The sequence below is a fragment of the Protopterus annectens genome, chromosome 1.part0 (genome assembly GCF_019279795.1).
Source record: "Protopterus annectens isolate FY-2018-M chromosome 1.part0, PAN1.0, whole genome shotgun sequence".
Lineage (NCBI taxonomy): Eukaryota > Metazoa > Chordata > Ceratodontiformes > Protopteridae > Protopterus > Protopterus annectens.
Window position 1 is genome coordinate 1092921087 of NC_056725.1, and position 23208 is coordinate 1092944294.

At 43.3% G+C, this 23208-nt stretch overlaps 1 protein-coding gene across 1 annotated transcript in view; it reads left to right on the plus strand.

Moving 5' to 3' along the window:
- The window catches only part of ASCC3 (activating signal cointegrator 1 complex subunit 3), a 4485173-nt gene that overhangs the window by 627566 nt on the left and 3834399 nt on the right, over positions 1-23208 (plus strand). The gene's annotated exons all lie outside the window — the stretch shown is intronic.

Sequence of the window (23208 nt, forward strand, 5' to 3'; positions counted from 1 at the left end):
CTAATAAGGATTCCAGGAGCATGGATAGGTACGGGAAGCGTACCCTTTCTTCAGCGGCCTTTACCCTGCGGTCGATGAATTACCTTTGTCATTTCACCAGGCTCCAAAGGGACCTCCTCAAAGAGTTAGGAGAGTCTCTTACGGGTAACCTTCCTAAGGCGTTAGCCCAAACTGTTGGCGCCCAGATGACTACCCTATCTTCGATAGTCAACTCGTCCATGAGGCTCATCTCATATGCGGCCGAAGGGGCGAATAGAGCAGCGAGAACAGGCGTGGCTCTTAGAAGACACGCCTGGTTGCGCTTGTGTCCCTTTGCGGAGGCTTTTAAGTCTTCCTTCACCGACACCCCTTTTGATGGGTCCTCCCTGTTTGGAACCAAGGTGAAGAACACACTGACTCGGTGCGAGCAGGAGGGCAAGACCTTGACTGCCGTGGGGGCCCGTTTTTCCACTCCTTCTAGACCTTACCCCAAGGCTCAGAGAGGAGGGAAAATGTGGTTCAGGAAATCTCAAAGGTCTTTCCCTACTCCACCGAGTGATCCCCCCCCTAGAGGCAGGGGGGGGGGATTCAGGAAGACGCCGCCCCAGAGGCGGCAGAGGCCCCCGTAACTCTGGAGACCGCGATTCCTTTCGTGGTTCATCCTACGCTCCTCGTCCCTGAGACTTGGCCCGACTGCGCATCTCCGGAGCCAGTCGGGGTCATTTTGCGGAACACCCACAGGCTTGGGAATCTATCACCAAGGATCAGTGGGTGCTCCGAACCATAACCGAAGGCTACCTCATCCCTTTCACCAAGATCCCCCCTCTTCCTATCAGGAAAATCCCGGATGTGCCACCCAGTCAGCGGGATCAAGCAGCGGTCGAGGTTTCAAAGCTGCTAAGAAAAGGAGTCATCCAGCCTGTCCCCGCCGACCAGATCGGATCAGGAACTTACTCAAGACTATTTTTGGTGCCAAAAAAGACAGGGGACTTAAGGCCCATTTTGGACCTCAGCTCATTGAATCGCTTTGTAAAAAAATCCAAATTCCGAATGGTCACCCTTCAGTCCATTCTCTCGTTATTGGAGAAGGATGTCTGGATGTGCTCCATAGATCTCAAGGACGCTTACTATCACATTCTGATAAGTCAAGAGTCCAGGAGTCATTTACGCTTCCGCCTGGGAACCAGTCATTTCCAATTCCGAGCACTGCCCTTTGGTCTCACCACAGCCCCCAGGGTGTTCACCAAGTGTCTGGCAGTGGTGACAGCTCACTTGAGAAGTCTAGGATTCCAAGTGTTTCCCTATCTAGACGACTGGCTCCTTACTGCCACCTCCAAGCATCTATTAGTTCGGGCGCTTATGACCACAGTCAGTTTGGGTCATTCACTAGGAATCACGTTCAGTTGGGGAAAATCTGTACTGCAGCCATCTCAGCGTATTACATTTATAGGCGCAGAGTTAGACACAAGAAGAATGCGGGCATTCTTGCCTGTAGAAAGGATTCAGGTCCTGCAGTCTCAGGTTCAAACCCTGTTACCCAGATCACGAGTTCAGGCCAGACTGATTCTGCAGTTATTGGGCACGATGGCCTCGACTATTCTACTAGTCCCCTTAGCCAGGCTGCACATGCGGGTGCTGCAATGGCTACTGTCGGTTCAATGGTCCTTTCAGGAACTTCCCCTGAACCATTTGGTCCAGATTACCGAAATTTGCCGTCGGGACCTACGTTGGTGGCTGCTTCGGTCCAACCTGGACCAGGGGTGACGCTTTGCCCTTCAGCCTCCCGTCGCCACGGTGACCACGGACGCCTCCCAGACAGGGTGGGGGGTCATTATCTGGACAGGTCTGTCCAAGGCACGTGGCAGGCTCACGAAACGCACTTACATATCAATATCCTGGAAATGAGAGCGGTGCTACTGGTGTTGCAAGCACTTCATCATGCTCTTCCATGGGTTACTATTGCAATACTATCCGACAACATGTCGGTAGTCTGGTACATAAACAAGCAAGGCGGAACCAGGTCCTACCCTCTTTGCCGAGAGGCCATGAGAGTGTGGCATTGGGCGATTTCTACCCAGCATTTTCTAGCGGCAACGCACATTCCGGGGAAATCCAATGTGATTGCAGACAGGCTGAGCAGAACTCTCCTGTTACCCCACGAGTGGTCCCTCAGCAACAGGGTGGCTGCAAACATCTTCGCCAAGTGGGGCCTCCCTTGTTGCGACTTGTTCGCCAGTCCTCACAATGCAAAATGCAGGGACTTCTTCACTCTGACTCCCTCTCAGAGGCAGATTCCCAGGGACGCTCTAGCTCACAGTTGGCCCCCCGGTCTACTTTACGCCTTCCCTCCGGTTCCCCTTCTCCTGAAGGTGATACAGAAGGTGATTTATCTAGGGAGCGACATGATTTTGATAGCTCCACACTGGCCTCGTCAGGTTTGGTTCCCCTTCCTTCTGAGGTATGCGTTGGAGGGCCCATAGTTTCTGGACCTAGTGCCCGACCTCTTGACTCATCAGTTGGGACAGTTTCACCCATCCCTCAGATCCTTGAGGTTGGCCGCTTGGTTACTCCATTTCCAACCTTAGTCAGAGATAACTCTTTTTCTCCAGACGTCATCCACATTTTGTCCTCTTCTCACAAACCTTCCACTATTAAACTGTATTCCAGCAAATGGAAGAGGTTTGCTCTTTGGGCCCAGCAACGAGGTATTAGATCCCCTTACCGCCCCAGTACCTCAGGTTTTAGAATTCCTGGCTTCTTTGTTTTATTTGAGCTCTTCAGTTTCCACAATTAAAGTCCAACTGGCGGCTATCTCTAATTTTCATGTCTCCTTTGAGCCTTCCTTAATGGCAAACAGGCTTTGCAAATCTTTCCTTAAAGGAGCGTGGCTCCTTCGGCCCCCAATAGCCCTTCCTGTGCCCCCGTGGGATCTGAATATGGTTCTAGCTTCTTTAACTGCACGTCCCTTTGAACCAGCAGCTACTTGTGATTTAAAATTTCTTTCTTGGAAAACTGCTTTTTTGGTGGCAATAACCTCTGCCAAGCGGGTCTCAGAGCTTCAGGCTCTCTGTTCTAATCCTCCTTATTTGACTTTTCACAAAGACAGAATGTCTCTCAAGTTAAATCCCTCTTTCTTGCCCAAGGTAGCATCCCCCTTATGCATTCAACAATCCTTGGAGCTCCCGGTGTTTTTTCCCAAATTCTCCAATAGCGCAGAATGTATTTTCCATCAGTTGGATGTTCACAGACAACTGCATTTTTATTTAAGTAGGACCAATCAGACACGAAAGTCAGATCAGCTGTTTGTGTCAACCGGTGGCTAAAACCACCATAGCCAAATGGATTAAAGATTGCATCTCCATCTATTCACAGTCCGGCAAGGAGCTACCATTCCCAGTCAAGGCTCATTCTACCAGGGCAATGGCTACTTCTGTAGCATTTCACTCCAAATTATCGATAGATGATATCTGTGCGGCTGCTACCTGGACTTCTCCGCACACCTTTATTTCTCATTACAAGATAGATGTGGCTTCTCGAGGTAGAGCTTCCTTTGGTTCCACAGTTCTCAGGAGTGTTTTCCAATGAGCCACCCGGGATATAGGTGCTAGGGATGCTGTCCCATCAGTTATGAATGTAGGTGAGATAGGATCCCATTACATCTTTTAGTTATGTACTTACCATAACTTCGGATGTATGGGATCCATCTCGCCTACATTCATATGTACCCGCCCTCCTTCCCCCTTCCCATTGGACTTAGAGGAAAATGTTGCTACTTACTGAGTTTTTTCCCTTGAAGGACTTTAGTTTGTTACAGTTGTTGGTATGTTTCTGTGCCTGGATGTAGGTATATAAAAGCGAACAAACAAGATCTGGGGAAGCGGGTGTGGTGCATTCTGGGATAAGGGGTAGCCCAGCCAATTAGAGACTTCGTTCTACTTTATAGTGGCCGAGTCAGAGCCCAGGGATCGGCTCCGAACCCATCAGTTATGAATGTAGGCGAGATGGATCCCATACATCCGAAGTTATGGTAAGTACATAACTAAAAGATTCACCTCTTTGGTTCATTGGACTAGCATTCCTTCTGAGACATTCAGTTCTGAGGATAGTACATGTGGATGTCGCATTTATAGCTGCAGTACGTGGAGAGCATATGCGTGACATCTCACATACTCCTAAGTAGTAGAAGGCTTTGGTATACTTGGCCGGACATTAGGTTACTCCTGGCAGGGAATCCCTCTTGTTATGAATACTGCAACATTGAAGAGAAGGACGTCTATCATTATGGTAAGATTTTACACAACTATACTTTATTTGGGCAAGGGTTTGTTATGCTCAGAGAACAAGGGTTAAGAGTCTTGTTAATGGTATTCCAGAATTTTTGGGGGATTGTGTTGATGATTTATTTAAGGTTTTCAGTAGTAGTTTCTTTTGTCATCATTGACTTTTTAGTGAACTAATGAAGTTGTTTGTAGAGTTGAAGCTGTTTGGGGGATTTTGATTTCAACCATTTTCTCCATATAAAATTCCTTTTGTGCATTAGGTCTTCGGGTGCATGGTGAGATTTCACTCTCTGTTTTCCTGAGGGGAGCTAGGGTAGTAAGAATATCCATTAATATCCTGTTAAATTTCAGAACAGTATCATCTAGTAATAGGCTGAAGAGGAAGGACCAATTTATAGAGGCAAGTAAGTTGTTAAACTCATCATAGTTGAAACTGGTGAGAGTGAGGCACCCTTTATACTTGTGTTGCCTAATATAGTGTAGAGAAAGCCTTTGAATGTATGTAGAGAGATGGTCGCTGATAGAATCTGGGAGTGTTTTAAGGTTGTGATACAAGCTAGGATTTGATACTAGAATCCAATCTAGGATGGAGCCAGTATGAGTGGTTTTATTGTAACAGTAAAGGTGGTTAGTTATTAGTTGAGTGAAACCGTGAAGATGTGTACTTGAAAAAGGGAAGTTTGTGGTTAAGGTTTACCAGTCAATATTGCAATCACCAAGAAGTATTGTTACATTTAAAATAGAGATGGAGGTCCAGGAGAGAACATTTTTAGAATGCAAATATTATTCCCTGGAGGGATATAGCCCAGCAATGCGTAGCTTTTTTGTGACTATTTAGTTTGCAGTTGGCAAGTATGAGTTCAGCAGGGTGAATATTAGGGAATGATATAGATAGTGGAGAGATGTTAAGATGATTTGAGCCTTGCTATACTGCCTGCTTTTTTGTGCAACCTTATCAAAGCGGATGATATAGCCCGGAGGAAGAATTTCAGTGTCTGTGATATGAGGTTTAACCTTGGTTTCTGTGAGAATTACTATGTCAGGTGAGTAATGAGCAATCTGAGTGAAATTTGTAGATTTTGTTTAGTAGGCTGAAATTATTCATAGAGATAATAGTTAAACTCTTAGTTTAGAATTAGTAATAATAGGGGATATGGAGATGGTGTCATTTTTGGGAGAGATGTCAGGGCCGGGATTAAGGTGAATATCGCCACATAATATATTCTTGGAGATAGTTTGCAGAGCAGGAGACTTGTTTTGTGAGGATGGGGTGGATGTTAAGGAGTTTGTATTTGTGTATGAGGAAGTTAGTTTTATAAACAAGTTATGACAAGGCAAGGTTTGTCCATGTTCAAGAGGGGGTGGTACATTAATGGGTAAGATATTTGTATTGTATAAAAAGTAAGGAGAGAGAGTAGTTATAGGAAAGGAGTAAAGACACAGATAGAAAACCTGTTTTGGGGAAGAAAAGGAGGTATGATGAATGATAGAGAAGAAAGAATAAAAGATGATGGCAGGTGGTGGAATGAGTTGGAGAAAACCTATCAGGTAGACAGAGTGACTGTGAGAGGAGGTGATGTAGAGAATGGTGGATAAAGCACAAGGAAGGAGGAGTAAAGGATAGGATATACTCTTGTGTGTATTTTAGAATAAAATAAAGGTTTGGGGAAGAGATGTAATGAAGGAAGGCAGAGTGTATTAATTGAATAACTCAGACAAGAAGAGGAGGAATTGATTGAGGAGGGAATGTAGTTATGACAGTAAAAATGTAGAGTGGGTGGGAATTGGGGGTAGGGTAGGTAGGCGAAGTGAAGCTCAAGCATAGTGGTTTCCCACTGTCATGGCTGTAAATCACTAGGAAAAAAAATACTCAGTGAAGAGTGGTGTTCTACAGCCTAATGGTAAGGAACCAAAGAAAATTTTTACAACTGTTGGGGGGTGTGGAAAGGAAAGAGATAGGTCAAGTTCACCATTAGGATTGAGATGAGAAAAGGTGCCAAGAATACTAGACAGGTAAATTAGAAAGGGATGAAGGAGGGGAGAAATCAGATTAAAGTTACAATGTAGATATAAGTTACAGCTGTGAGTAAAATCAGGGGTCATAAGTTCAGAATGATTTGCTAGACAAATTAGGAAGTTAAATCTTTCTGTTAGGGAATATTGCACTTCAAGCAGTGGATGCAGGAGATTTTATTTTAGTTACTATATGGGGGCTGATGAAACAGTGACTTATTTCTTACCCTTAGCAGTGTGCACCCTCAAAAGAGACTTCAAAAGCTATATAAAGTTTGGAACTTCATATCACAGGTAGGGCATGAAACATACGTTAAACATACTTTAACTTGGTTCAGTATAGGGATCCTGGAAGTGTTATAGCTGGGAGATATGCAGTCTTTCACGCAGGAGAAAGAATTGTTTATGTGGCTCAGTCTGCTTGTGATGAGTGAATAGTGGGTTTAACTTGATTCAATGTAGGGGTCTTGGAAGTGGTGTAGTCGGGAGGTGCAGTCTTCCAAGCAGAAGGAACTGTTTGTGACTCTCTGCCTGTGATGAAAGATAGTATGCACATCGCCAGAGGATGCCACAGGACTAAGCTCGTAGGGGAGAGAGTTCAAAAATGCTTTGGTAGCTAACACATGGTTCAGAAAGAGAGTCACAAGATCACATACAAAAGTCGCCAACATGCAATTCGGGTAGACTTCATCCTACTAAGGAAAGGGCAGTGATGTAGAATCAGAGATTACAGTGTCATCCCCAGTGAAAGTCAGATCACATCATAAACCACTGGTTTCCACAATCAACTGCAAGCAGTGGTCGGACAAGGCTCTAATGTCAACTGACCAGGCTGAAGACCTGAAAATTGATTGTAGTGAGAGCACAACAGTTTAAGGAATTTCTCAGGGCTCTAGCATCTCAAGAAGAAGATGAAATATGTGGAGTTGAATGGCATCAACTCAAAACAGCATGTGTGAGGACTACAGAACAGATGTACAGCAGAGCCCGGTGTGGAAATAAGGTACATAAGGAAGCTGGTGGTAGAATGCAGAAGTTCAGAATGCCCTCAAAAGGAAGGACTAGTGCAGAAAAGAGTAGGAGGTAGAAAAAAAGGAACAGTCTAGGAAGCAATACTGGATGGTTAAAGAGGCTAAGAAAGGAGGTGTACTAGCAAAGAACAAGGCATTAGAGGCACTATACTATCTTCTAGAAAGTGACTCTGTAGACGATACTAAGAAACTGTATTAGGTTGCAAGGCAAAGACAGGAAGATAAAGATATTAATCAGACACCATTCATAAGGGATTTCAGCAGCTAACTGTTCACCAGTTCACAGAACATCAAAGGCATTCTGTGGAAGGAGTACTTACAGCAGCTTCTGAATGAAGAAAACCCCACAGAAGTTGTACTACTCCAGACAAAGCCAATGATGAGAGAAGAGGAGGAGCCCACCGTAGAAGTAAAAGAAATAGCACTTAGGAAAATGAAATTAGGGAAAGCAGCAGGCTGAGATGAGGTCACAACAGATGGTAAAGATGCTGGATATGAAAGAAATGGCTCATGAGGATACTCATAGTAGTATGGAGCAAAAAGCATATCCCAGATGACTGTAGAATAAGCATACTAGTGCCAGTGTTAAAGATCAAAGGGGACATGCACAACTGTGGGCAGTGCACACGCATCAGACTTTTATCACATTGCATGAAAGTTTTGGTGAGGGTAATTGATAAATGAATATGCAGAGTAGTTGAAAGTAAGATGGGATATGAGCTGCTCTGATTCAGATCTGGATTCAGCACAACTGACACAATGTTTGCAGTGAAACAGATAGTTGAGAAGAAGCTAGAGGTGAGGAAAGAGTCCAATTGAGCATGCCTAGATTTGAAGTGTATGACAAGGTCCCAAGAAAGCTGGTTTGGGCAGTCATGTGGTGGTTCAGAGTCCAAGAAACATTGGTAGAATTGGTGCAAGCTGTGTACAAGGACCCATTGACTCTGGTGCGAGCAGTGTTAGAACTCACAGAGGGATTTCCCAGTGGGAGTGGCTGTGCATCCTGCTTTTCATGCTGGTGATGTACTACATTAGCAAACAGGTTGGAGGGGACAGAGCAGCAAAGTTGTTGTATGCTGACTGTGGCACAACAGGCAGACTGAACAAAAACTTCAGTAGAGGAAAGAGGAATGGAATACAAAACTTGGGGCACGTGAGATGAAACTGAGTACATATAAGGTGGTTGGTTGTAATGGCTACAAATGGGGGAAATCAGAAGAAGCTGAGAATTGAGTTAAAAGGGAAACTAGTGGAGCAAGTAAACAGCTTCAAGTGGTTGAGGAGAAGGGAAGTCTGAATGAGGAGGTCAAAGCCAGTATCAGAGGGGCTGCAGCCAACTGACAGTGTCCAGGGTTAGTATATGACAGAAGAATACCAAAGAAGTTGATAAGGTGTACAAAATAGTGGTACTACTGCATGGTACAGAAACCTGGCCAGTAAAAGCAGAACAGATGGGAAACCTAGAGGCGGTGGAAATTAAGTGCCCAAGATGGGTGGTAGGATACACATTGTGGGACAGGCAAAGAAACGAGGACATAAGAGCAGAAGCCAAAGTAGCTCCAGTTGCAGAAAAGGTCAGAGAACCAATTGTTGGTTCGCACACGTGCAGAAAAGCAGAAGACAATCTGGTGAAGATGATTTGGGACAGTCAGGAAAGAAGGCAAGAGGAAATTAAGGTGTCCAGCAAAGAGATAAGTGGGTTGTGTGGGAGAAGATCTGCAACAGTCAGGCATGGTTGTCGAAGAAGGCAGGAGTGGCTTTGAGTAGAGAGCGATGGCAACATTTGACACGACACCCCAACCTCCATGTAGAAAAGGGGGGGGTGGGGGTTGATAATTGGGTGATGCTTGGTCTCCTTCACACTGCAGAGTAGTCCAGTATTGCATACCATCACTTCCCTTTCTTGTGCATCACTGCTTAAAAGGTCAAGCTTAACATGCGTTAAGATTTATCTCTTCATTGTTTTAGTTCTCAATTGCCCGGTGGTACGGCGGTAGCGTTGTTACCTCACAGCAAGAGGTTCTCCTGTTCGATTCTCGGCTGGGCTTGGGAGTGCCTTCTGTGTGGAGTCTGCATGTCCTCCCCGCGGTTGGGTAGCGTTCGAAAGACATGCGTGCGTAAATGGGCGTGCCTTCATTGAAGGTTGAGCGTCTTGCTGGCACCTCGGTGTTTCATAAAAATCTACTGCCAATCATTAGCGGACCGGAGTTCAGCTGTGGCAACCCCTTACCGGGAAAAGCCGAAAGACAAACAACAACATTGTTTTAGTTCTCACTTGATCATGCTTCTGTTTATATTGTGCTTAAGTATTGATTGGTTCAAGTTGGTTGTTTTGCTCCTCCTCTCTTTCTACAACTGTCTTTTTGAGCATGTATTACCCTTCTTTTTTATAGTTTTTGTTCTCTTAATAGCAGATGTTCTTCCATTTCATTGTTGCAGTGTTCCTAATAATAGGGATCCCCTACCAAGGGTGGCCTGACATCTAGCCAGTATACCAAAGCCTTTAGATTGCTAAGGGTATGCCATACGTCACATGTATGCTCCCTATTTAGAGCATATTGCGCCAAGGTGACGTCCAGACATACCATCTTCAGAACTTCTTTGCTGCCAGTCCAAATGCCATCTTTGATAGTCAGTCTGAACACACTTTGTTTGCTGGTTTACCGAGTCATCTTTCAGACAAGTGCCCCGTTGTGGTTTTGCTCTTATATTTATTTCCTTTTATTTTGTTGCTTGTGTGGTTCAAGTCACCCAGGAAGGGTAAATGCCAGCATGGGAGACTGATTCCCATAAAGACTGTCATGAGCAGTGTTTATTTTGTCTAATTGCTTCCCATGTCCATACATCCTGTTCTATTTGCCAGGCTTTCATGCCGGAGACTCTGCATAGTCTGCTTTCCACTTTGGACATATATTTAGAAAGCCAGTGTTTTAAGCTTTTAACAAAATATGTGATGTAAGGAACTTCCCACTCCAGGGGTCAGCTGTCTGCAAAGAAGAAGGCCAAGAAAGCTAAGTCTAATTCTTCAGCTGTGCCACCTCCACAGGATGTCACTCTCAAGGCTAGTGAAATCCCAGAAAATAGCCCAGTTCCTTTGTTGGATTCCTCTGCCATGACCGCTTCAGAGGCCAGAATGGATCCGGCTTCGCGCATGTCCCTGAAGGACACATTTCAGATGTTCCGGGGGAACTGCAGCTGATTATTACCAAAGGGCCTAGGGGTGTTCCTCAGATTTTAGTTAGGGAGGAGGTGCTGAATACTATTATAGAGTGTTGTATGGGAGTCTGAGCCTTCCAAGTTTTATAAGGCTGACATCCCCTTAAAGAAGAAACAAAAAACTAAATGTTTTTCTCCTGATCCTAAGGACCCTTAGAATGAAAGGCAGAATTTAATTCTAGGTTTGTTTAGTGCCCTTATGGCTTTGAAGCTTCCTCAAGGAGTTTGTTCCAGCTCCCCCTTGGTCTTTGTTCTCTTAAGAGACCTAGGGAACAAGATTCCTCTGAGGATGATTCGGATGTGGAATCCCTTTCCTATTCTTTCCAGATTATTTCTCTCTCAGACTATGGTTCTGAGGAAGAGGAGTCCACTAGTCCTGAGGCTCCTTTTGAGGATATTTCCTTTGGGGGCATACTTTACAGAATGATGGAATTTTTCAAATGGGATTGTGCGCAGGTGTCTGTGGTTCAGAAAAGGTATTATGAGCTTCTGTAAATGGACTCTCCTAGATCTTCTGATGTTCCTGTTGTTCTGGCTGCCTTGTTGGATGCCTTTTCTACTGCATCTCAGCCTCCTGATTATCAGCCCTCCACTCCCAATAAAGCTGGTACATTTCATAAGGTGTTTGATGATTGCAAGATGTCCTTCCATTTCATTGTTGCAGTATTCATTACAGTTGGTATCCCCTGCCAAGAGCGGCCCAACGTCCGGCCAGTATACCAAAGCCTTTAGGCTGCTTTAAGGTATGCAGCACATCACACGTATGCTCCTCATGTAGTGCAGGTCATAAAGGTGATGTCCAGATGTACCACCCTCAGAACTTCTTTGCCACCAGTCCGAATGCCATCTTTTGATCGTCTGTCTGAATGCCAGTTCAGTTACTGGTTTACCAAGCTGTCACAGATAAGTGCCCCATTGGAGTTTATTGTATATTATCTTTCTTTTTAATTTTTTTGTTGCTTGTGGGGTTTCATGTCATCCAATAAGGGTATATGCCAGTATGGGAGACAGGTTCCCCATAAAGACTGTCACAAGAAGTGGTTGTTTTGCCTTGATGCTTCCCATAACCATGCATCCTGTTCAATTTGTCAGGCCTTTGTTCCCAAGACCCTCCAGAGTAGGCTTTCTTCTATGGCTTTGCATATGGAGAATCAACATCTTAAGCTTTTAGCTAAAGACACAATGGAAGGAATTTCCTGCTCTGAGGGACAGCTGTTAGTGAAGAAGGCCAAGAAACCTAGACCAGCTTTCATCCCAAAGACTCTGCATAGTCTGCTTTCCTCTTTGGCCATATATTTAGAAAAATAATGTCTTAAGTTTTTAGCAAAAGATGCAATGTAAGAAACTTCTGTTCATCCTCCAGCGGACATCACTCCCAAGGCGAGTGAAAGCCCAGAGGTTCATCCGGTTCCATTGTTGGATTTTTTGGCCATGACCAGTTTGCAGGCTGGTAGGTATCTGACCTTGGGCACATCTGTGGAGGCCTTGCAGGCATCCACTTCGGACATTCAAGGAGGACAGAGGATGATTATTTCTGAGGGGTCTAGGGGTGTTCCTCAAATTTTGGTCAGAGAAGAAGTATTTTCTACAATTATTTAATGCAATCCAGGGTCAGCGCCTTCTACATTTTATAAGGCAAATGTCTCCTTAAAGAAAAAAAACAGAAAACTACTCGTATAACTCCAGCTCCTAAGACCCTACAGAGTGAATGGCAAGATTTTACTCGGGTTGTTTATGGCTTTAATACCTGCTCAGTGAGTTTTTGTTCCAGCTCCTCCTTTGCCTTCTTATTCCCCTTAAAAGACCCAGGGAACAGAATTCCTCTGAGGAGAAGGCAGATTCAGATGAGGAATCCCTTGCTAACTCCTCTCAGATTCCTTCTTCTTTAGATTATGGATCTGAAGAAGAGTAATCCAGTAATCTTGATACTCCTTTTGAGGAAATTTCTTTTGGACAGAGAATCTCTACAATGATGGAATTTCTTAAATGGAATTGTGCTCGGGTATCTAAAGTACAGAAGAGAGATTGAGCTCCTGAAGATGGATTCTGCCAGGCCTTCTGCTGTCCCTCCTGTTTTGGCTGCCATGTTTGGGTGCCTTTTCTAATGCTTCTAAGGCCCCTGACTCCCAGCTTCCTGCCCGCAAGAAACTTGATAGGTTTCATAGGGTGCCTAAGGACTATAAATTTCTTTACAAGTACCCTTCTGCTGACCCCTCTGTGGTGAGTGTGTCTTCTGACAAGCCATCTCAGTTGCTTCCTTCTCCTAATTTACTGTCTTCTGATAAAGATAGAGCCGTGCAAAGGTTAGGGGAAAAGGTTTATCCCTCTGCTACTTCAGCTTTTAGGGCTGTCAGTTATCAGACCCATATGCCTGGGAACATTTTGACTTCTCTTTCCCAGGCCTGTCAGGTAATTTCTGATTTTTCAGACTAGGAAGGGAAGACTTCTGCTTTTTCCCTGTTAGGGACTTCCTCCCAGGTGGCTCATCATTCCATCAAGTGTAGTTATTATACAGCAGATGCTTCCTCTAGGGCCGCTGCTTTTGGGTCTGTGATGAGGAGATATTCTTGACTTAGGCTTCAACCTTTCCCTGATGATATTAAAGCTAAGTTGATGGATGCTCCTCTGGATAATAAACACTTGTTTGACAAACTTGCTGCCGTTTTAAGTCTCTTCAAGGGTAAGGGCAAGGCCTTACTAGAACTTAAATGTGTTTTTTGTTTCTCCTTTCCCTAAGTTTCAGAGAAATTACCTCAGTAAGCCTGCCTTTGTTTGTAGGCAACCCCCCCCCCCAGGGCAGAAAGGTGGGAAGCGGGCTCCTCCTAAGGCTTCTGTGCCCCAGACGTCTCCTTTCCTGATGAACCAGTTGATGTCTGACTATCCTATTCTTCCCTGCCACATTCCTCTTTATCTTTACCTTTCACTATCCCTTCCTGTTTGCTTAAAGATTACTCAGGACTCCTGGGTTCTGTCCATTATTTGCTAATGTATTTTATCCTCTTTTTCCTCCAGGGCCCCTCAAGGTACTTGGGGACAATACCAGCAGGCGTATGTTGAAAACAGATCTGTTACTGCCTGTAACATGATGTTCTATAACAATATAATAACTATGAGTAAAAAATTGTGCTGTGATGTAATTTTATATAGATTTAACTTCAGCATTTGACAGGGTCATACACAAAACACTGGTCAATAAATTAGTACAACTAGGTATTGATGTACTCTTGATAAGATGGATAGCTGCATGGCTTACAAACAGGTCATGGCAAGTATCATGCAGCAACTGGACAGGTGAAATCCTTGGTTACAGTCAGTGTGTCCCACAGGGCTCTGTCCTAGACCTTTACTTGTTTAGATTGTATCTTTCAGACCTAACGTTTTCATCAGAGGTTTTCTATAGTCTATATGCAGACGACCTGAAATTGGGTAAACTGATTACATGTGTTAATGTGTACATGTGATAAAGTATGTCTGCAAAATAACTTGACTAAATTGACCATTTGGGCACAGGAAAATAATATGCTGATAAATATGTAAAAAACTAAGCATATGATATTTGGGAGACGTAAATTGAAAGGTGAGTGTTTAATACAGCACACAGTGATTGAAACTGTAGACTCATTTAAGGACCTGGGTTTATGGGTAGATTCAGCTATGAGTTTTTCTAATCACTTCACCCAATTGGTTAATGATGGCTATAGAACTATAGGTTATACAAAAAATTTATAAAGTCTAGGAAATGAAAAATAATGAAGTCATTGTTTGTTACATTAGACCCAAACTTGAGTATGGAATAAAAATATGGAAACCTTATAAGAAAACAAGCATGAGTAAACTGGAAAGAGTGTAGCAGAAATATACCAAAGGCATCCATGGATGTGAAAACTTAAGTTATCATGAAAGACTAAAATATCTGAACTTGTACAGCATCTCTTACAGATATCTAAGAGGAGATCTTATTCAGGTATATAGGGCATTTAGAGACAAATACCTCTGGGAATTTTTGCGGTTATCAAAAATTACTAGACAATCATCAGACAGCCTATGTACAAGATTCTATAGGAATGAGAAGTATACTAACTGGTTCTCTGACAGAGAAGTCGATGAATGGAACAGACTACCATATTACATTAAAGCAAGTACTAGTTGAGATATTTTTAAGAACAGCCTGGACATTTATTATGGGAACAAGTGTTTTGGTATATTGATATGTGGAAGGAAATGGTTCTGAGGAAATCTGGTGTTACAGATGAAAGCGCTAAACCATCATTACTCTGTATACGTTGTGTTGCTGGCTGGTGTGTTGCTGGCATTTTTATAATAAAGCTGTGTGACGAAAAAGGAAAAAGTTCTACTCTCAGTATTCATTCATTGCTCGAGTCCAGGGAATCTGCTCAGGCCATTTTTTATACTTTGTTTATTCTCTCTCTTCTCTCTTCTCTGTTTTGGTATATTGGCAAGCTAGAAGAATGTTAATTCCCCTGCTTTGAAATATTTGTATGTATGTAAACCACAGTGATGAGGTTTGTCAACAAGCAAGGGTGGACAAGATCCTATCTCCTTTGCAGGTTAGCACGTAAAGTGTGGGAGCTAGCTGTCCAGTATCAAGTGACGCTTCAGACAGTTTACGTTCCCTGAGGTCTGAATATTGTGGTAGACTCTTTGAGCATGTCCATATCACAGTCCCATCAGTGGATACTTCACAGGGATGTGTTTCTGGGGCATTGTCCACCAGTGGGAGTACTCCTCAAGTAGATCTGTTTGCCACCTGAGAACTCCCTTTTGGCCCAGACAGCATTGGTTGGCTTTCTCCTGCATTTACCAAGAGAATCCTCACAAGTTATCTTCACAGGGTAGACCCACTCGCGCAAGACAAGGGATCTCTCATCCATCCCCTTCTGTCCACTCTTCAATTAACACTGTGGTTGATAGCATTGTGATTCCATATAGACACCATTTTTTCTGAGGATGTGCTTAGGGTCCTGCAGGAGGCCAGGAAACTCACTGCTAAGAAATCCTACTTACCAAAATGGAAGAGGTTTTCTGTTTGGTGTCTTTCTTGTAACGTAGATCCACTTTCTGTGGATGTTCCTTTGGTTCTGCCTTATCTGTGTGAACTGCTCAATGCTGGGTTGGCATGTTCTTCTTTTAAGGACCACTTGGCTGTTGCTGCTTATCTGCTTTTATCACCCTCTTTAGCCTTTAAATTTGAGGCTAAGGAGTTTCTTAAAGGTGTCCTTCATATTGGACCGTCCTTCCTTCCTGGGACCTTAATTTTGTTTTGGAGAAATTGACCCAAGCTACTTTTGAGCCTGCAGCTTAAGCTTCCTTGCAGCATTGTTCTTGGAAGACTGTTCTTTTGGCCCTTACTTCTGCCACAAGAGTGTCTGAGCTTTATGCCCTTATGGCAGGTCCTCCTTTAGTTTTCCAGAAGGACACTAATCCTCCTTTTATGCCCAAAGTGGTAAATGAGTTGTCTCTTAAACAATCCATTTATTTGCCTACTTTTTTCCCTTCTCTGCAATCTGCTAGTGACAAGGTTTTGCACTCTTTGCATACTTTGGATGTGCATAGATAACACAGATTTCATTTGGATAAGAATAAAGCTTTTCGCATATCTGATCAGCTTTTTATTTCCTTTCATCCTAGGTGGTTAGCATTACATGTATTGAAGCAAAGTGTGTGTTGTTTGATTTCTAAAGCCATTTCTTTTGGTTATTCTTTTCATGGCAAGAGCCTTCCTTCATCTGTTAAGGCTCATTCTTCGAGAGCTGTGGCTCCTCTGGTGCTTTTTTCAAGGGATTAGATACTAACTGTATTCTTGAGGCAGCTACGTTGGACGTCTGTGCGTACTTTTACTAAGTATTATAAGTTGGATGTGATATCCAGGCCTAGAACTGGTTTTGCTAGGACCATCCTTCATGGGTTCCTAGAGAGCTCTGCTGTTTCCTTCCTGCTCCCTCGCTTCTTCTTAAGCTTTTGCATTCTCCCTATTGTAAGGAATACTGCAAAAGTGAAATTGAGGGACATAGTACAGTTGTGTAAAATTTACCATAATGGTAGATGTTCTTCTCTTCATTGTTGCAGTATTCACTCCCTCCCTCCCTCCTCCCCCTGGCTCTTTTTCCTTCTGGATGCTCTTTTTACCTCTCTAATCCTTGGACTGGCTTTCCTACTGGGTCTGTTAGTTCTGAGGATGGTACGTTTGGACGTCATCTTTATGCCCTACACTGTACATAGGGGAGCATACATGTGATGTACGGTGTACCCTTAAAGTAACCTAAAGGCTTTGGTTTATTGGCTGGACATCAGGCCGCCCTTGGCAGGAGGTCCCTTATTGTAAGGAATACTGCAACAGTGAAGAGAAGGACATCTACTGTTACGGTAATATTTTACACAACTGTGCTTTCTTTTTCTCTTGTTTTAATACATGACACATTTTGGCTGTGATCAGAGTTTGCCATTTTTCTTTACACAGCCTAGTGTTTTTAGTAGCTGATATATTTACATTAAGACTGCACTGGTCTTTTCATAGTTGTTAACATTTTGCTTTGCTGTTTAGTAGATAAAGTATTTTCTTTCCTGAAAGGTCAGTTTTGCAGATGACAAAGAAAAGAGAACTTGTCTTAAAAAAAAAAAAAAAAAAAAAAAAAAAAAAAAGTTCTGATAAATTGCCTCAGCTTTTTTCCTTAAGTGGATACTCAAGCTAGAATTTATTTCTTTGTTTCTGGCCTTTCCATTTCCTTTTACTTAACACTGCTTAATTTATGGCTTAAATAAAAGGTGGATTTCTTTGCATAATGGATGGAAAATATTGCAAAATCAATACATCGTTTTTTTCTGTAATATCCTTTGTCTGCATAATTTTTTTTTTTTTGTGGATGTATATTTAAGTTGTTACATCAGTTTATAAGTAGTAACGCTTTCTCTTAGCTTTTTGGTTTTATTGTTTGTAGTATTGTATATGTATACATTGTGGTTCCTGATATCTGCTTGTTATAGTAATACAGATGTTAACTGTGTTTTTCGTAGCAGATAGGGTCAAAGGTATCTAAAAGTAAAGTCTTTCCTACCTGCTTCAAAAATGAACAGGGCCCGGTTGTGTGTCCTTTTTTGGTGGCCTAAAGACTGGGATATTTAACTGCTTAAATCCAGAATCATTGTTGTAAACAGTTGTTCCCCTTGCTGGATTTTTGTGGTAATGGCTATTATATATGCAAGCCCCTTTTTTTGTCTTGATTAGGCTGCCTGAGAAATACATTTTTCTTACTTATGTCATATTAAATATCAATCCAAAACAGTTTACAGGAAGCTGTTGTGTGAAATGGAGGCTTTGTCAGCAGGCTGAAGTCACAAGAGAGTGTCAAGATGATTGCAAACCTACCCCTTCAGTTTTTGACTACAGCTGGTAATGGGCAAAATTGTCACCATGGTATACCTAATATATATTTGTCATATTTACTGACTACTAACATAATGTTAAATAAAACTTTGCCAGAGGTGTCTTCTGTTTACTCCACCTTTGCCAAGTTCTCCTTTGCTGTCTGTCTTAAAGTGTGTACTGTTGATTTGTCTGTGGTCTTTGTGTGACCTACTTCCATCTCTGGACCTTGTTGCTTTTATATTATTTCATGCCACCAATAATATATAACCTGTTTTAGAATTCCTTGAGATTACGTTAATCTTTTTTGTCACATCACTCCTTTGTGGTGTTTTTCCTTATGTTTGATGGTCATGTCTGCATATACATGATCACCAGTTCAGTAGTTCTGCTTCTGAGCATCATTAACTTTTTTGCCTGAGTTTGGGGGTGAGTATTCTACCGAGGACCTAGAAAATGCAGTCAGAATACCTTTTTTTGGTGATAAAGGGAGACTTTAAAGGTTTCTTAACACTGCTATTACAGAACACACACACACAAAACACTAACTCTATCCCCTTCTCTATCCCTTAATATAACCATAGCCAACAAACACCCTCACAGAGACGTCCACCCCTAATGACAAAACTTTCAGTATATATGAAATTTTTCAGCATTAAATCTCAATCCCATTTACAATAACCACAAGCACTCTATGTTCCTTCTCCTTTCGGCATCTCCAGCAAGCAAAAGAGTGCTTTTTATCATGTCCCATGGCAGTAAACTCTGACAAACTAACCATTCAACAGAGTGAACTGCGCCCTGCTATATACATATGCGCATACACATTCAATGAGAGTGAGGCAGCATACATTAATAATTTTCAGTTAAGTTTACAGTAAGCACGTCATTGTTTTTTTTTTCTCTTATGTTAAAATCAGGTCTTTATTATTGTTATTACAAAGTGAACTTTTCTGTCCGTATTGTTGTGATCAACTTTTGAACTATTCATGTATTGCTCAAGTGCTATCAGTTGTCTTTCATATGTGGTGATTTCTTACCGTACTAAAGTTTTTCTTGTTTATACAACTGAAGGAGATACCATATGCAGCTGTTCAGTATCGCAATTCTGTCTTTTCTTGTGACACCTTTGGATGTCCTTCATGGATGCATCTGCAGTCATAACAACTGGGTTGTCCTGTCGTCAGGCAGCCCTTCAGTCGGCCGGTTTCCAAAGTCCGGGTCCGGCTTCGGCTGATGTCGCACTTCACCCGACGTCATCTCTGCTGGTCTTCGGGTATAAAGGCATCAGCCGACGCCATTTTCTTCAGTCTTTCTTGCCGCGTGGCGCCCGAAGCAGAAGCTGTTCGCAAGTGCCGGTCGGTCGGATCCAGAGATTACTACTACCGAATACTACTCAAGACTTCTAAAAGCTAAGTACCCCGTTGGGGACTCTTTCTTGCCTCAGCCGATGTCAGAAAAAGTCAATAACTGTTTAACTTGTGGGAAACAAATACCTCATAAAGATTTCCACTCTTACTGTTTGCCTTGTCTAGGCCCACACCACGACGTAGCAGCCTGTTCGGCCTGTGCTTCATTCAACCGACGAACGCTTAGGCATCGGTCGGAGTTTGCTGAACAGTTTTTCGGTTCTGATTTTGCGTACATTATGCCGTCGGATCCTCCGACTTCCCAAATTGTTAGAGAACGCAAAGAAAAGACCGACATCGCGGTCCACGGTTTCGGCCGAAACCATGGTTAAGCAAATCGCGAGTGTCTCGGTTTCGCCGAAACCGAGAAAACTGATCAAAGCACAGCTGAATCTATGACTACTTCTGAGGTTCCTGCTACATTACTTGAATCGACCTCAGATATTTTACCTACTACAGTGGTTCCTAGTGACTTATTAGACACCATCCCTTTGGATGTCTCTACCCCAGCACATGGTGCTGCTAGGCCTCCTGCAGCCATGTCAATTAAGGCCTTTGCCAGGGCTAAAGCAGCCAAGTCTACTAAATCAGTGCCTGTTAAGCCCCCCTCAACCAGGCCCACTTCTAGTGCACAAATGCTTACTCTGGCAGAAGATTTAATAACCTTAATTAGGGGATCTCAATCTCACCCAGACAGGGCCTCGCAGCCCCCAGAGAAGAGACCTAGAGCAGAGCCCCCAGAGCCTGGGTCCTCTGATGATTCTGCGGATGACTCAGATATTACAGACCAGCCAGAGGCTCCTTTCTCCAATTATGAAGACTCAGATGCTGAAGAATCCATCCCAGCTGCTTCCCCACCAGAAGAATTCACTTTGGGGAAACCTTGCATGCCATGCGAGAACATTTCCAATGGCAGCAACAGGATTACTCAGATTCCAGAAAAAGACTTAGGACCTTTCTGCACCTTCCACAACATAGGCCCTTAGCTATACCTCCTGTCCTATCTGTTGTGGACGATGCTTTTAATGATGTCTGCACTGCACCAGATTCTTTACCTCCAGCCCCTGCCAAACCAGATAGATTTTACAGGGTACCAGACACCCATCATCACCTATACAAGGCCCCACTTGCAGACCCCGAAACTATATCCCAGGGGCCTAAGGCAGTAGCCTCGACCACAGCAAAAAATCCTATTCCTTCTGAAAGGGAAGCCAGGTCTTTAGACAGATGGGGCAAAAAGGTTTACACCTCAGCTACTCTCTCAGCCAGAGCTTTAAACTGTCAGTTTCACATGATACAATACCAAGAGTTTATGCTTGATCAGTTAACTAAAAAGCCATCCTCTGATGACTCTATAGATAAGAAATATGTATTAGAGATGGTAAATAACATACAACAGGTTAGTAACCATTCACTGAAATGTGGCTATGATGCACTGGAGGCTTCATTTAGATCAGCCATGACTGGCACAGTGATAAGAAGACATGCATGGCTGAAGGAACAGGTCTTACCGGATCATGTTAAAGCTAAGTTATTAGATGCTCCTATGGATAAGGCCAGTTTGTTTGGTACGCCTGCCCAGCAGGTAATGAAGAAAATGGAAGAAAAGGCAAAATCTGTCCAAACAGTAAAAGATTTCTTGCAGGTTCAGCCCCAAGGTTTAGCAGGAACTGGCCTGCCAAAAACTGGTCCTTTCCTGACTCCACAAGATCCCAAAGGGGCAGGAATAGACGTTCCAGAGGCAGAAATCAATCCAGAGGGGTGCCTACAGAGGACGACAGTGGCAAGGTAATAACAGAGGCACAGACACAGCCACTACCACTACAACAGCACAACAACAGTGACTTGATTCTAACTCCGCCTACCAGGGAACAAATAGCAGCACCATTAGGCGGAAAATTAACCTTATTTTGAAAGAACTGGCACTATATCACAAAAGACAAGTGGATTTTGCAAACCATAGACCAAGGTTACCGGTTCCACTTCCACACTTTACCAGTCAAAAGAGGAATGCCAAACCTGCCTCCAAATCAAAAAACAGAAGCTCTACAACAGATAATGCAATTAACAAAGGTGAGAGCTGTGGAAAGAGTTCCAAGAACAGAACAAGGCAAATGATTTTACTCCAGACTATTCCTAGTTCCAAGAAAGGAAAAAAGTTGGAGACCTATTCTCGACCTGTCCACCTTAAATACATACATCATTGTCCCAAAATTCAAAATGCTGACTCTACAGCAACTTCTTCCCATGCTGGGCAAGGAGTGTTGGCTGGTAACTCTAGATCTCAAGGAGGCATACCTGCACGTCCCCATCCGACCAATTTGCAGAAGATACCTCAGATTTCTTGCAGGATCAGAGCACTATCAATTCTCAGCATTGCCCTTTGGCTTATCTACTGCCCAGAGTATTCACAAAATGCCTGGCATCAGTGATCGCCCACTGCAGACTACAGGGAATTCAAATTTATCCATACCTGGACGACTGTCTGCTACAAGGGGACAACCCAAGCAAGCTGACAACAGATTTACAAAGGGTCATTTACTTGCTACAAGCTCTGGGATACACAGTCAATTTACAAAAGTCAAGGCTGATACCATCCCAAACAAGGACATTCTTGGGCTGAATTGGACACAGTAAAACAAATGGCATTCCTAACTACAGCAAAACAAAAAGAACTCCCTCTTTACTTCTTGGCACTAACAAGACGGAACAAGCTAACAGCAAGAAAAGTTCTGCAGGCCCTGGGCTTCATGGCATCATGCATAATCTTAGTTCCACATGCCAGGCTACATATGAGAAAACTACAGTGGTACCTAAAGAATTTATGGTCCCAACACAGGCACAGCCTAGAAGCAGAAATTCCACTAATACCATGCCTAAAACAGTAGTTCCTATGGTGGGCTCAAGCATGCCAGTCAAACCCAGGCCTACCCTTTCACAACTATCACCAAGCCAAACCATCACAACAGACGCCTCAGACCTAGGATGGGGGGCTCACATGCTGGGCAAATGCGTACAAGGATTATGGACGCAGGACCAGCTTCACCTGCACATCAACCTAAAAGAAATGCTGGCAGTAAAACTGGCAATCCAAAACTTCAGACCATTCCTCAAAGAAGGACAATTGATGATAAGGACAGACAACACCACTGTCATGTGGTACATCAACAAACAGGGAGGCACTCATTCATACCCCCTGTGCAGAATGACCTTGGACCTTTGGAACCTGGCACTCAGCTACAACATCCAGTTACAGGCAATATTCGTACCAGGAAAGGAGAATACTCTAGCAGACATGTTAAGCAGAACCACCTCGGATGCTCACGAATGGATGCTACACCCGGACATCTTCAAGACCATCTCAAAGAAATGGGGAATGCCACAGATAGATCTATTCGCTTCCCCTCTCAATCACCAGCTCAAAAAATTCTGCTCAAGGACATTCCACCCACTTGCATGGAAAGTGGACTCACTCTCCTTCAGCTGGAAAGGTCTGACAGCATATGCATTCCCACCTCTTCCCTTGCTACACAAGGTATTACTAAAAATCAAGGAGGAGCGTCCAACGATAATCCTGATAGCTCCAAACTGGCCAAGACAACACTGGTACCCATTGCTAAGGAGCATGTCTCGGGACAAGATGTGGTCAATACCCCTGAGGCCTTTGATGTTAACTCAGAACAACTACAACATCATGCATCCAAACCTAAAAACGTTGCAACTGACTGCATGGAACATTACATAGCAACAACTAATCCAGAACTTTCCCAAAGTGTGAAAGACATTATCCTTGAAGCCCGCAGACCTTCAACAAGAAGGAACTATGCAGGAAAATGGAAAAGATTTGTCATTTGGAGTGCTGAAAGAGGAAAGGATGTGTCAAATATAGATATGGCTAA